Source organism: Triturus cristatus, chromosome 9 (assembly GCF_964204655.1).
Source record: "Triturus cristatus chromosome 9, aTriCri1.1, whole genome shotgun sequence".
In the NCBI taxonomy this organism is placed as follows: Eukaryota; Metazoa; Chordata; class Amphibia; order Caudata; family Salamandridae; genus Triturus; species Triturus cristatus.
In genome coordinates, this window is record NC_140592.1 from 378,016,131 (window position 1) to 378,031,528 (window position 15,398).

Genomic DNA, 15,398 nt, shown 5'->3' on the forward strand with positions numbered 1-15,398 from the left:
TCACTCTCACTGGCTCACCATACCACAGGAATGTTCCACAGGCAAATATAAACTTTCTTTACAGTATCCTTGTTGCATCCTTTTGTAGTGTGATCGAAGTATACTACAGTTACACATATAAAGGAATCAAGGCCGAAAGCAAGTACATTAAAATGAAGTAAATATTGCCTAGTTGACACTAGAGATATGGGAAATAGTAACTGTGGTTAATTTATATAATCTATTCACATTAAGTGGCGATTAATGGTTACTTTAGTTACTCTTTTCCCTTGCTCCGTGCCATAAGCAGTGACTTGAAAAAAAGACCACTTATGCCATAGGTTGACTCACTCACACTGACTCACTCTCTCATGACTCACTATCACTGACTCACTATCACTAATTGACTCACTCTCACTGACTCACTCACTAATTGACTCACTCACTGAGTCACTCTCTCACTAATTGACTCACTCTCTCACTAATTGCCACACTCTCACTGACTCACTCTCACAGACTCACTCTCACTCACTCACTCACTCATTGAATCACTCTCACTGACTCACTCTCTCACTAATTGACTCACTCTCACTGGCTCACTCTCACTGACTTACTCTCACGGACTCACTAATTGACTCACTCTCACTGACACACTCTCACTAATTGACTCCCTGTTGGACCCGGCCTCGTGGCGTGGTCCGGACTTCCCTGGGGTTGGGCCCGTTCCCTGCGTTGGCCTCCACGGGCCACCCGTTCGAGCCGCACGAGGTCGCATACACCTCGGGGCTCCACCATTTTGTTGCCTGCCACGTGACCCTGCACACCAGTCCACCTGACTCCGCTCAACCCGGCCTCGGCCCCAGCGAGGCCCAGACATTGAGGCACCAAGAACTGGCCAGGGGGTATCACGTGAACACCTCATCGCCCTGGCGGAGGGCGGTATCGATGGGACTCCCAACCGTCCCCACACACCGAGGTGCGATCGGCCTCCATCTCTCCTGGGCCCGGCGCCTCTCCTGCTGGGCGTCTGGCCGCTCCCACCCCGGCCTCTCCGCCCCTCCGGGCGCAAGGGTCCGGACTTCAAAGGGCTCCAGGCCTATATCTGGGGCGACCCCGCAACAGACCGGCAGTTGTATCCCGGAGTCGAGAGCCCTGCTGATTGAATCGCGGCCGACCCTACGGAGAAGAACTCTTGCTTGGAACCACCACGAGCCCTGCAGACTGCGTCGCGGCTCCTTCTTGCTGAAACCTTGAAGCCCCCCGGAACATCGGGGCCCTGCTGACGCTGTCGCGGCCCAACCTCGCTGAAACCTCCCTCGGAGCCCTGCTGACGACGTCGCGGCTCGAGCTGAGCAGAAACCATCTTGAGAGCCCCGCTGACCTGGTCGCGGCTCTCCACGAACTGAACGCCAGAGCCCTGCTGACGCCGTCGCGGCTCGACCCCTCCGAGTTCCGGAGGCCCTCCAGCTTGAGGATAAGAACTGGGCCCCAGGTACCCTCGTACCAAGCTCCTGCCAAAGACTGTCCCGCTACCCCTTCCCTTCTAAAGAGACACTGAGACTTTTGTGGATCCCTTGATCCCTTTTCGTGTAAATATTGATCCCGTAACCTTTAAGTGCTGATAAAGAATTGCTCATCTTGAGACAACCTCCTTGAGTCCTGTGTGGTGGTGTTACTGTGCTAGTACATAATAGGAGAAGGATCTCTCAGGAGGCTTCTCTGCAGCGCTCGGCTACTTCGTACAGTGTGGGGGCCCCCCCCTGAGTGGTCTCGCCGACTTCTCGGGGTCCGCCTTCCAACACTCACTCTCACTGACACACTCACTAATTGACTCACTCTCAATGACTCACTAATTGCCTCACTCTCACTGACACACTCTCACCAATTGACTCACTCTCACTGACTCACTCTCACTAATTGACTCACTCACTAATTGACTCACTCACTTAGTCACTCTCTCACTAATTGACTCACTCTCTCACTAATTGCCACACTCTCACTAATTGCCACACTCTCACTAATTGCCACACTCTCACTAATTGCCACACTCTCACTAATTGCCACACTCTCACAGACTCACTCTCACAGACTCACTCTCACAGACTCACTCTCACAGACTCACTCACTCATTGACTCACTCTCACTGGCTCACTCTCACTGGCTCACTCTCACTGACTCACTCTCACTGACTTACTCTCACTGACTCACTAATTGACTCACTCACTGACTCACTCACTAATTGACTCACTCTCAATGACTCACTAATAGACCCACTCTCACTGACTCACTCTGCCTCTCATGACTCACTCTCACTGACTCACTCTCACTAATTGACTCACTCTCACAGACTCACTTACTAATTGACTAACTCTCAATGACTCACTAATTGTCTCACTGACTCACTCTCTCTCTCTCACTAATTGACTCACTCTCACTGGCTCACTCTCTCTCTCATGACTCACTCTCACTGACTCAATCTAACTAATTAACTCGCTCTCACTGACTCACTCACTAATTGACTCACTCTCAATGACTCACAAATTGACTCACTCTCACTGACACACTCACTCTCTCACTAATTGACTCACTCTCACTGGCTCACTCTCACTGACTTACTCTCACGGACTCACTAATTGACTCACTCTCACTGACACACTCTCACTAATTGACTCACTCTCACTGACACACTCACTAAGTGACTCACTCTCAATGACTCACTAATTGACTCACTCTCACTGACTCACTCTCTCTCATGACTCACTCTCACTGACTCACTATCACTAATTGACTCACTCTCACTGACTCACTCACTAATTGACTCACTCACTGAGTCACTCTCTCACTAATTGACTCACTCTCTCACTAATTGCCACTCTCACTGACTCACTCTCGCAGACTCACTCTCACAGACTCACTAATTGACTCACTCTCAATGACTCACTAATTGACTCACTCTCACTGACTCTCTCTCTCTCTCTCTCACATTGACTCACTCTCACTGACACACTCACTAATTGACTCATTCTCAATGACTCACTAATTGACTCACTCACTGACTCACTCTCTCTCTCATGACTCACTCTCACTGACTCAATCTCACTAATTGACTCGCTCTCACTGACTCACTCACTAATTGACTCACTCTCAATGACTCACTCTCACTGACTCACTCTCTCTCTCATGACTCACTCTCACTGACTCGCTCTCACTAATTGACTCACTCTCACTGACTCACACTAATTGACTCACTCTCAATGACTCACTAATTGACTCACTCTCAATGACTCACTAATTGACTCACTCTCACTAATTGACTCACTCTCACTGGCTCACTAATTTACTCACTCACTGAGTCACTCTCTCACTAATTGGCTCACTCTCACTGGCTCACTCTCACTGGCTTACTCTCACTGACTCACTAATTGACTCACTCTCACTGGCTCACTCTCACTAATTGACTCAGTCTCACTGACTCACTCACTAATTGACTCACTCAAAATGACTCACTAATTGACTCACTGTCACTGAGTCACTCTCTCTCTTATGACTCACTCTCACTGACTCACTCTCACTAATTGACTTAGTCTCACTGACTCACTCACTAATTGACTCACTGTCAATGACTCACTAATTGACTCACTAATTGACTCACTGTCACTGAGTCACTCTCTCTCTTATGACTCACTCTCACTGACTCACTCTCACTAATTGACTCACTCTCACAGACTCACTTACTAATTGACTCACTCTCAATGACTCACTAATTGACTCACTCTCACTGAGTCACTCTCTCTCACTAATTGACTCACTCTCACTGGCTCACTTGCTCACTAATTGACTCACTCTCACTGACTCACTCTCTCTCTCATGACTCACTCTCACTGACTCGCTCTCACTAATTGACTCACTCTCACTGACTCACACTAATTGACTCACTCTCAATGACTCACTAATTGACTCACTCTCAATGACTCACTAATTGACTCACTCTCACTAATTGACTCACTCTCACTGGCTCACTAATTTACTCACTCATTGAGTCACTCTCTCACTAATTGGCTCACTCTCACTGGCTCACTCTCACTGGCTTACTCTCACTGACTCACTAATTGACTCACTCTCACTGGCTCACTCTCACTAATTGACTCAGTCTCACTAAATAACAGCTCAATAGTAACTACGGTCACCGAAGTAACAGGAGTCACTGAAGTATTATCAAAAAGGGCGAGGAAAAGATTGAGAAAAACACATAACAAGGCAGTACGGGATAAAAAAATAACTAATGGGGTTGCAAACAATAGCGGCCCATTAAACTTGAATCCCGGTCCCGCAGCCCTCTTCCCAATTTTTACACCTTCGACTGCACTTCGAGCCAATAGAAAGGTTAAGCCATGCAGTAAAGCTGGAAGTGAAGGGATAAAGGAAGAGCCTATTTTAAATGTGGGGTCTAAAACCCAGACACTGTCAATCCGAGAGAACCAGGTAGGGCGAGATAAGCATATGCATGATTCACACTCTTATCAGGGTTCTCAAAACCTTTTCCAGAATGAGATCATCCCAGTTCAAGAATTAATAGGGTCTAACAATAATATACATACCTATCCAAAAGAAATAGAGTCCGTTTGGTCTAGAGATGAAGGAGTAGTCTCAAAAGGTGAGAAACATATGGCCATTGAAACAATTATAAACCTTTCCCTTACGGACCAGACTAGTCCGAGAATACAGCCATGTGTATATGACCAAAAGTTACCTTATGGAAAATTAATAAATCCTCATCCTTCGCATCCCAACAAGAATGAACAGGTTGAGGGTTCCAGTACTCTGGTTCAATCTAAGCCAGGGCAGCCTGATCGTTTAAATCGATCGGATAATCCCCTGTTGGTGACTGTTGGGAATATGGATCAATCGGATTCAAGGTTAAGGAGCAATACTGATCGATCCGGTCCAGGGTTTAGGAGGGATATTGAATCCCCCAAATTACAGGATAGTTCCCTATTGGTGTCTGCTGGGAATATGGGTAGATCGGATTCAGGGCTTAGGAGTAATATTGAATCACCCAAACTGCAAGCTGAAAATCGAAAAGTGGTGTTCTGCCCTCTATATTCGACTCGCGGTTCACATGATATTCTGAATAGAGGGAATATTCTGAAATTACTAAAAGCAACTTCTGATCTTAAGGATGTTGCAACCGAAGACCTGGATTCTGTAGAGTTTAAGATAGATGGTGGTAATAGGGAGATAACCGTCACGACTTGGCTAAAGGATGATATTGTAAAGAAAATATTAGCGAATTCTAAAAACTTTGAATGTTGGGGGATTAAAGTATGGAGACTACACGGTCTGCAATACCCGACCCCACTAATACCCATAGTGAAAAAGGAGGCCCCAAAACAAACTGCTGTTAACCAATTTAGAGTATTGAAAGGAGCTTCAGGTCCATCTTCAGCCCTAAATAGGCTAGGTGGCATTAAAATTAAAAGCTGTCAGCCAGGGTCACGTGTGTGTGAGGAATCAAAAGGGGTTCATGCGGCAGCTGATGACTGGAGTTGGCTTCCGGCTATTCTATCTGGAAAAAATTCAGCAAAGACTGATTGATGTTGGGGTACTTCATTCAATGCACCAACATCAGTCAGAATTTGTCGGGGTTCTTCATTCAATGCTCCAACAGCAGTCAGAATTTGCTCTTGGAACACAAACGGATTTAATACTCTTGTAGAAGATGTAAATGTTGTAAGTTTTTTAAATTTGTTTGATATGTTACTTCTGCAAGAAACGTGGAATTTGGCCAGCACACCGCTGATCGGCTATTACGAATATTTGAATGTAGCGTGTAGGGAAGCTGCTTATGGTCGACCAAGTGGGGGACTTTCAATATATGTTTCTTTAAATCTTAATGTTGAACACTATGAAATAGATCTTCAAGTTAAATGGATTCAATGTGTTAAATTAATAGCCAGTCAATCGTTGATCATTTTAAATGTTTATTTAAGTTCGAAAAAAAAGGTGCGATCACTTCAACTTATTGAGTTATGGGAGATGGTGAATGTGCTATATTATGATCATAGGGATGCCCAGATGATCATCTCGGGAGATTTTAATACTCACCTTTTATTGTATAAAAACCGGGAAACCCTCTCAGATCTTCTATCCCAATGGTCTAATTGTGAATTTATTAAATACAATTTAACGATGTTGTATGATAGGGAGCATCTTCCAACATTCAATAAAGCCGACTGTCTTTCCATAATTGACTATACGATATTGTCAGATAAACTCGCAGATCAAGTTCAAAGCTATGAGGTTGTGCCAAGGATTGAGAGCGACCACAATCCGCAAGTTTTTACGATCAATTTACCCTTCGAGTATTTACCAGAGACTAAAATATTAAGATCGGCCCCGGTCACTCTTAATTTAAAAAGGTTAATATGGAATGAGAAAACAGAGAAAGATATTATTGACTTTCTCTCTCTTCTAATCCTAAATGCACGGGTCGAATACTCTGATGGAATCTCGATGATTGCCCTTTGGCCAACCTTATGTGAATCTCTATTGAATAAATTCCCCAATAGGGGACGACCTGGGGGTGGAATTTTGAATCCTAGGAACCCGGGTTGGTTTTCCCATCGTTTATTATATCTGAAACGATCTCTTAATAAATCAATAAGATCGGTATATAGAAAAGCTAAGGGATCTTGTTACTTCATAACATCGCTTAAAATCAGAAATTTAAAGAGGGGTTACAAGAATGAAATCTGGAGGGCTAAACGATTGTATTATGAAGAGTCATGGGCTAAACTCCATTACGCATGTAAATCTAAGGACCTGAGAATGTTTTGGAGCATAATTAATAATTTAGAAAATGGAAATTTTAGAAATACAAGTGCCAATATAGATGAATTAAGCTGGATACATTTTTTTAATAATAAATTAACTTCCCGAAGCCAACTGATAAAGGAGTTTGAATGTCTTGATTATAAAGGTAAATTGGAGCCAGTTGAAGGGTGTGACCCTTTTGGTGTAAGGGACACACCAGGCTCTACGAATATTAAGTTATGGTCGGTAGATAAAGTTAAAAAGGTTTTACTTAAAATTAGATCAAATGGAGCCCCTGGACCTAATGGAATGCCGAACGCTATTTTTAAAGTCAAAATTGAGTATTGGCCAGAGTTATTAACGGTCCTCTTCAATGAAATTCGTAAGACAGGCTGTATTCCGGATTCATGGAGGGGAAGTATAATACAGCCGATCTACAAAAGTGGGCCCCAGGAGAATCCTGCAAACTATCGTTTAATTACCCTCACAGACGTAGATGCTAAAATATTCGCAAGTTGTCTGTTAGAGGAGTTGGAGTCTTGGGCGGAAAAAGAAGAATTGATTCCAATCTTTCAGACAGGATTTAGGAAGGGAGAATCGACTCTTACCAATTTGATTTTATTGTCTTTACTAGGAGAAAGAGCCATATGTAGGAAACAAAAATTGTACATTTGTTTTATTGACTTAAAAGCCGCGTTTGACTCTGTACCCAGAAATATTCTTTGGAAAAAGTTAATGAATTGGGGTATATCAGAAACTCTTTTAAAAATGATTAAATTATTGTACTCAAATACCTGGGTGCAGGTCAAAATCGGCAATGGTAGACATACTACCCGCCGCCTTGAGACAAATCTTGGGTTAAAACAAGGATGTGTGCTCGCTCCTTGTCTTTTTAATTTATTTATGTCTGATCTCCCAACCCATTTTAATGACGTAAATTCACATTCCCCTTCTGTAATGGGTAAAGAAATTAAATACTTACAGTATGCTGATGATACTATTTTACTTAGCCAAACTATGATAGGATTAAAAAGATTAATACATTCTTTTAATATATATGTAACCCAAAATGGATTAACAATTAATATAAAAAAAACAAAAATTATGTTATTAGGAAAAGGCAAACTTGGGGTAAAGGACTTGAGTATCAATGGTTTGTCTGTGGACTGTGTAAAAATTTATAAATATTTGGGAATTACATTTGATGATCGGCTATCATTCAGACAGCACTTCAATAACTTGGAGGCTAAAGGCTCCTCACTTGCCTTCGCATTTCGAAAGTTAAGAGATAAATTAGTATGCCCCAATTATGACCATCTACTTAAAGTTATGAAAGCAAAACTTATTCCCTCCCTGGATTATGGGTCTATTATTTTTAAGGGTAGAGACGTGAAAGTATTGGAGGCCATAGTTTCGAGGACATATAAATCAGTCTTTAGGATTCCTTGTCAGATTTCATGTGCCAATTTAAGACTGGAATTTGGCTTACGGAAACAGCTCTTAGTGCGTAAAGCATCATTTGTAAAAACACTATTGGCATTATCTCGAGCCAAGGAGGGCACGTTGGCCAATATGTGTTGGAGCGAGATTTCGACCAGTGAATACTCTAGAAGCTGGCAGGATTATTTAGCTGAGTGTCTCCTAAAATTCGAATGTCCCAAATTGGAAGACGAAACAAAGAGTAAAATGGATTATAAAAAAATAATTAATTCAACCGTCGCCTTGCTGTCAGAATTGTCGGATAAATATGAGCTGAGAAAAAAAAAACACTTTTGGTCTATTGCCAATTGTTTCGACAAAATGTTGGCCCAACCTTATTTACTTTTTCATCACCAAAAACCCTTAATTAAGAAGAAATTTATGTTATTAAGGTTTGGAATTTATCCAACCAAAGATGGAACCCCTAAATGGGAGTTCAAATGGGCATCAAATATTTGTCGGCTGTGTGGGCAGTATGACGAAACCTTGCTGCATATTGTAACACTATGCACAAAAATGATGAAGGAACGGAAAATAATTTTAAAACCTATTTTTAAAGAAATGGGACTTAGGACTTGTAGATCGGCATTAATATTTTGCCTAAGTGGTGTCAACGTCTATATTATACACCAATTTGTAAAATTTATACTTGCAGTGGAAAAGAAATTATGTAAGGTTGACACCCAAAGTATATGTTGAATTTGTTAAGGCTGTAAATGATGATGCTGCTGTTTTTAAGATGATGATGAATTATCTTTATGGCACTTTTTAATTGTTTGTTTTTATAGTACTACCTTTAGATAATGTACTAATTGTTTGTTTTAAAATACTACTTTTAGATAACTGTTCCATTTATATTGTTTATTATTTTTATAGAATGGCACATGTGCACTTTATTCTTGAAAACTGCCACGTCCTGTAAACTATTTTAAAAATGAAATAATAATGTTGAATTATCCCGAACTGGAAAAAGTTAATTGATTGTGGTCAACTTTATGCATTGTATCCTGGAATGTTCAATTAGGTAATGTGTTTGGTTTGTATTTATTTTTGTCCTCTTTTTGTAATGGTTTTAATTAATCAACAAATAAATAAATATTCATTCAAGACTCAGTCTCACTGACTCACTCACTAATTGACTCACTCAAAATGACTCACTAATTGACTCACTGTCACTGAGTCACTCTCTCTCTTATGACTCACTCTCACTGACTCACTCTCACTAATTGACTTAGTCTCACTGACTCACTCACTAATTGACTCACTGTCAATGACTCACTAATTGACTCACTAATTGACTCACTGTCACTGAGTCACTCTCTCTCTTATGACTCACTCTCACTGACTCACTCTCACTAATTGACTCACTCTCACAGACTCACTTACTAATTGACTCACTCTCAATGACTCACTAATTGACTCACTCTCACTGAGTCACTCTCTCTCACTAATTGACTCACTCTCACTGGCTCACTTGCTCACTAATTAACTCACTCTCACTGAGTCACTCTCTCACTAATTGACTCACTCTCACTGGCTCACTCTCACTGGCTTACTCTCACTGACTCACTAATTGGCTCACTCTCACTGGCTCACTCTCACTAGTTGACTCACTCTCACTAATTGACTCAGTCTCACTGACTCACTCACTAATTGACTCACTCTCAGTGACTCACTAATTGACTCACTGTCACTGAGTCACTCTCTCTCTTATGACTCACTCTCACTGACTCACTCTCACTAATTGACTTAGTCTCAGTGACTCACTCACTAATTGACTCACTGTCAATGACTCACTAATTGACTCACTAATTGACTCACTGTCACTGAGTCACCTCTCTCTTATGACTCACTCTCACTGACTCACTCTCACTAATTGACTCACTCTCACAGACTCACTTACTAATTGACTCACTCTCAATGGCTCACTAATTGATTCACTCTCACTGAGTCACTCTCTCTCACTAATTGACTCACTCTCACTGGCTCACTTGCTCACTAATTAACTCACTCTCACTGAGTCACTCTCTCACTAATTGACTCACTCTCACTGACTCACTCTCACTAATTGACTCACTCTTACTGATTGACTCACTCACTAATTGACTCACTCACTAATTGACTCACTCTCACTGACTCACTCTCTCACTCATTGACTCACTCTCACTGACTCACTCTCACTCACTCATTGACTCACTCTCACTGGCTCACCATACCACAGGAATGTTCCACAGGCAAATATAAACTTTCTTTACAGTATCCTTGTTGCATCCTTTTGTAGTGTGATCGAAGTATACTACAGTTACACATATAAAGGAATCAAAACCGAAAAAGTACATTAAAATGAAGTAAATATTGCCTACTTGACACTAGAGATATGGGAAATAGTAACTGTGGTTCAAGCATGCAGACAGCGGGCTTCTTTGCAATTACATTAGAAATGCTAAATTAACAAGTGTCAGCAGGAAACAGACCAGAGGCGCCACTAGGGCAGAAGCCACACAGAACCATCCTCCTTGATTGCTGTTTCCCCTCAGCGGAGTCCGTGCTGCATATACTTAAGGAGCCTGCGAGGTTAATAAGGTCACATTTAAAATTCTGCTTTGGCTTACAGCGCTTAATATTTCACTGCTCCCACTCGCAGGGTACCAGAAGAAACGGATATGGTGTGATACATAGAAGTAAGAGGGAACAACTGTCAAAATTGAAATTACAAAAAAAGGAGTTTTAATAAAGGCGCGTTGTTAGAAACCTGCATGCCACTGTACAACATAAACGTTACACAAATATACTAAGAAATATACAATTTTCTTTGTACAATATTTCTATAGTGGATTAAACACTTTAAAGTTTGGTGAATGGGAGCCCCACCATAAATCAGTGTGACTCTGGCCACACCTAACACATGGCTACCCTGCCTTGTCTAACATATAGGAAAACAACTACAAAAAATGCTTTCATTTATTCCAAATTATAAACACTTAATTCTGATAACAGAAATCTACACATTTTTTTCATACGGTACCATACGAAAATGCACCTCCTTATAAACCTTCCGTTTTCCTTCTACCTAAATGGAATTCTCTTTTCACTGCTCCTATGGGACAGCACAGCAACTTCTCAAGGAAATAGCAATCTTAAGTGCCAGGCCACATGTCTTTTATTATGCTGCCACAGTCTAAACAATTGGAACTTTTGACACCACGCCAGACTTCTTGGGGCAGGGAGGAACTGATAACAGTCAACAGTTGTACACTGGCTCAGTTACTGCTCACACATTAAGCCACGGGTCATGACAAAGGAACATGCAGCTTTGTTATACCCTACATCCTTATATCCCAACTTTTAAGTGTGCTGCCTCAGTCTCTAACAGAAGTACATTTAAGAAACAATTGCAACATTTCACACCACGCCACACTGCTTGGCACATCTTTCTTTCTTGAAGCACAAGGTGTGAATACATTTAAAACAGACTGAACTGATAGAATAGCCTAAAGGCAGCATTACGTTTTTAGCCAATTACAACGCAGCTTTCTAAAACAAGCATTTGCAAAGCAATATGTATCGCATTTGCGAGAGTTTAAGCTTTTAGCATTGTAAATGGCAATGCTTTTATTTATGTTTTAAATACCAAAAAATAAATAAGAGGCATTTTCATATACAATGCCAAGAGCTCAAACTTGCGTAAGTGCGAGACCTATTGCATTGCAAATGCTTGTTCTTACTACTTTGTAGCCACTGTTGTATAATTGATTGTTACATTGTTGCAAGTTTTTTGGCATTGGTAATTGCCGCTTTGTAGCGCTTCCATTTCGCTTTCACAGTTGCCTTCTATTTAGCGCGTGTGAGTTTCACTGCGAGGCGCGAGAAGCGGTTGATTTCATCTTTGCTTATTGACCAGTTTGTCTTCAGGAGCATTCTCCTCCCGGACCGGGCTCTTGCTGTGCCTGCGTCTTGTCCTCGTGGAGCAGGAGATTGTGGGAGCGGAGACGTGCGTCCTGCTGGACGCGTAGTCTTTTTTCTGGTTCTACGGGCGGCCCGTTCTGCGCATGCACAGCGGCCATTTTACCCCTTTTTTGTCACACATATTGGAATTGCAAGTTTAAACGAGCGCGGGAGCAGCACTTGAATTGCTCTATTCCCCTATTTGCTCATGCCAGGCGCCCAGCGACGCCCTGTTTATTTTGGTAGACTGGGGCTGATAATTTGTTGCATAGGCTTTGCCTAGAGTGGATTTTGGCAAGCGCTCTCTCCACATTTTATTCAATTTATGCAGTTTATTTCTCTATGTGCGTTGGCTTGCCTGGGGTTTTTATCTACTCCCCCTTATTTCCTTGCTTTTGCAAGTATTAGCAGTCATTGTCTGCACAATTTGGCCCTTCCTGTGTGTTATGGGTAGTCCTCCTGGGGAAAGTGTGTGTCAGTTTAGTGTGACAATATGTCTGACTTTTATTTTGAGGAGGACTACTTCGATGAAGAACCCTCGGGGTCCATGGAACAAGAGCTTGTTGAAGCTTTGGATGCTGGAGTACAACACTCCGTTAATAAGGCTCTGGTCAGGGCCATTGAGCCACTGAAGCGTCAACTTTGTTATTACGCCTCTCAGCAGGGTTGGCTTCCCGGTTCTGGCAGTCGTCTCTCAGTCACTGGAAAGGGTCGAAGAATCCGCATGCGGTGAATTTTGCCAGGCTGGCCACCGCCATGGCTAAAGACCATGATTATGCTACATCTTCTAAGAAAGCGACTATTTCAGAGTCACCTCAAGGAGAAGATGAAGATACTTCCCCAGAACCGAAATTCTGAACAGGAAGAGTCCCCTAAACCTGCTAAGAAAATGAGAAAAGAGCGTTATGTCGACGCGCCATCTCACCCTAAATTACTCACCTATGACCCAACTGAAATAGTTCACCCTAATTCTTCTGCTTGGCTTCCGCCCCCTGAGGTCGCTGACTATGTTCAATCCCACATTAGGCAGGCATTTGAAAAGGATGTTAGAGCGAGGCTTCGTTCTGAATTCCCTCGTCCAGACTTGGCGGATAAGGTGGCCGAAACGTCGGCGGTGGATCCCTCCATGCTCACCTATCTTAAGAAATATTCTAAAGACCCTAAAAAGGGTATAGATCGAGCATGGATGTCTTGTCAGGATAAACTTTTAGATTTAACGGGTCCCCTCACAAAGATACTAGAGCTGGGTTTTCGTGCCAAGGAATCTTTGATGGCAATTGACCCAGAAAAACTGATTGGATGGGCGCAAAGGGCCATCTGTCAGTTGGGGAACGCGAATTGCACTATGTTTAGCGAGCATCGTCTTTCTATTCTTCTGAAGCTCAACCCTAAGTTGGCAGAGTTTTCATCTTTAGAGTCCGGTCCTTTGGCTCAGGGTCTCCTCTTCAGTCAGCCGTTTCTTAAGGAGCTGACAAAATTTGTCGCCACCTTTAGTGGCCTGGACAAGGCGCAAGGGTTTCTCAAAAGAGCTTTCCGCCCGGTTTTTGGCAGTGCCGGACAATATCGTGGGCGGTCGTTTGGCCGTGGTTTCCATCAAGGCGCCCCACGTGGCCAATTCCAAACGCATCGTGGAGGATACCAGGAGTCCAGTTGTAACAATTCCTCCTCCTTCTATCCAACCAGTCGAGCCAAGAACAGGTTCAGGAAAGGCAGATATGGAGGTAACCAAGGAGGACAACAGGATGCCGCAACTTCAGGTGAGATTGATTCCGTATTCGGAAGTGATGTTGGGGGATAGGATACAGTTTTGTTTTACACATTTGGCAAAAGATCTCGCAAGATGCATGGATCTTGGACACAGTGCAGGGGTACAAGATCGAGTTTTACAATTCCCCCAATCAGGTTTTGTTTCCACATCCAATATATTTTTCCCATCAAGATCAGATCTTCATTTCCAACTAAATAGACTCTCTCCTTCAGAAAGGGGCCATATTGCTCTCGACTCGTCACCCCTGAGGCTTCAACAGCAGCATCTTCCTAGTACAGAAGAAGGGGGTGGATCCAGGCTAGTTTTAAATGTAAAGGATTTCAATGGATGGGTAGTATATCGGCACTTCAAGATAGAAGGGATTTATCTTCTATGCGACCTCCTTCAAGAAGGGGACTGGATGGTCCATCTGGACCGGAAAGATGCGTATCTGTCCGTGCCCATTTACGAACCTCATCGGCGCTTTCTCCAGTTCCAATGGCAGGGAGTTTGGTATGAGTACAGAGTCCTTCCCTTTGACCTCTGGTCAGAACCTTAGTGCTTCACGAAACTTCTGAGGCCCATAGTAGAATCATTGAGAGCACGGGGTGTTCGTCTGATTATTTACTTGGACGACATTCTCATCATGGCTCGTACCTTGTGGAGCCACGACCCTCCTGGGCCGTGGCCACTTTCAGCGTATTGCCGAGAAGGGTCCGGCTCCCCCTTTCCGTCACGGGCTGGAACTCTTCTTCCACGTCATGGTGGATCAGTGGTTCCCCGAGTCCCGCTGCAATGACAAAGATCTGGACGTCCTGCTCTCGTAGAGATTCCTCGGCGATTCCTCTCCAAAGTCCTTCAGGCGAGCACCCCGTTCCACCCGTCTCTTCCTTTTTGATCCTGACGAAATCATGTGACCACATCACGTGATTGGCAGAGGGAGCTGCAGGAAGCGAAGCCTTAAAGGGACAGTGTTCGGCATGATTAATAGCCAGGGCCTGAAAACAGAGGAGGGGACATCGAGACAGGTAAGGGGGTAAGTGTTCGTGCAATAGGTCCGAGGAGGCAGGATCATTAAGCAGCCCTTCGCCACACGGTCTTAGTTCCATCTCAATCAATCGAGTTCCTGGGCTTTCTGATCAACTCCCGAACTTGTCATCTCCTCTTGCCCAACCAGAAAATCAGGTCTATCAAGAGAGAGTTGAGGTTGATTTTGCCCAAGCAGATTGTGTCATTGAGATCTGTAGCACGGATAGTAGGACTGTTAGCTTCCTCTATCTAAGTGATTTTCCCGGGTCCCCTTCACTATCGGGCACTCCAACGGCTAAAGATTCGACATCTCCAGAAAGGCCTTGGTTACTCAGATTAGATTCCTCTTTCAGAGGAGGCGAGGTTGGAAATGTTGTGGTGGCTGGACCACATGGAGTCCTGGAAT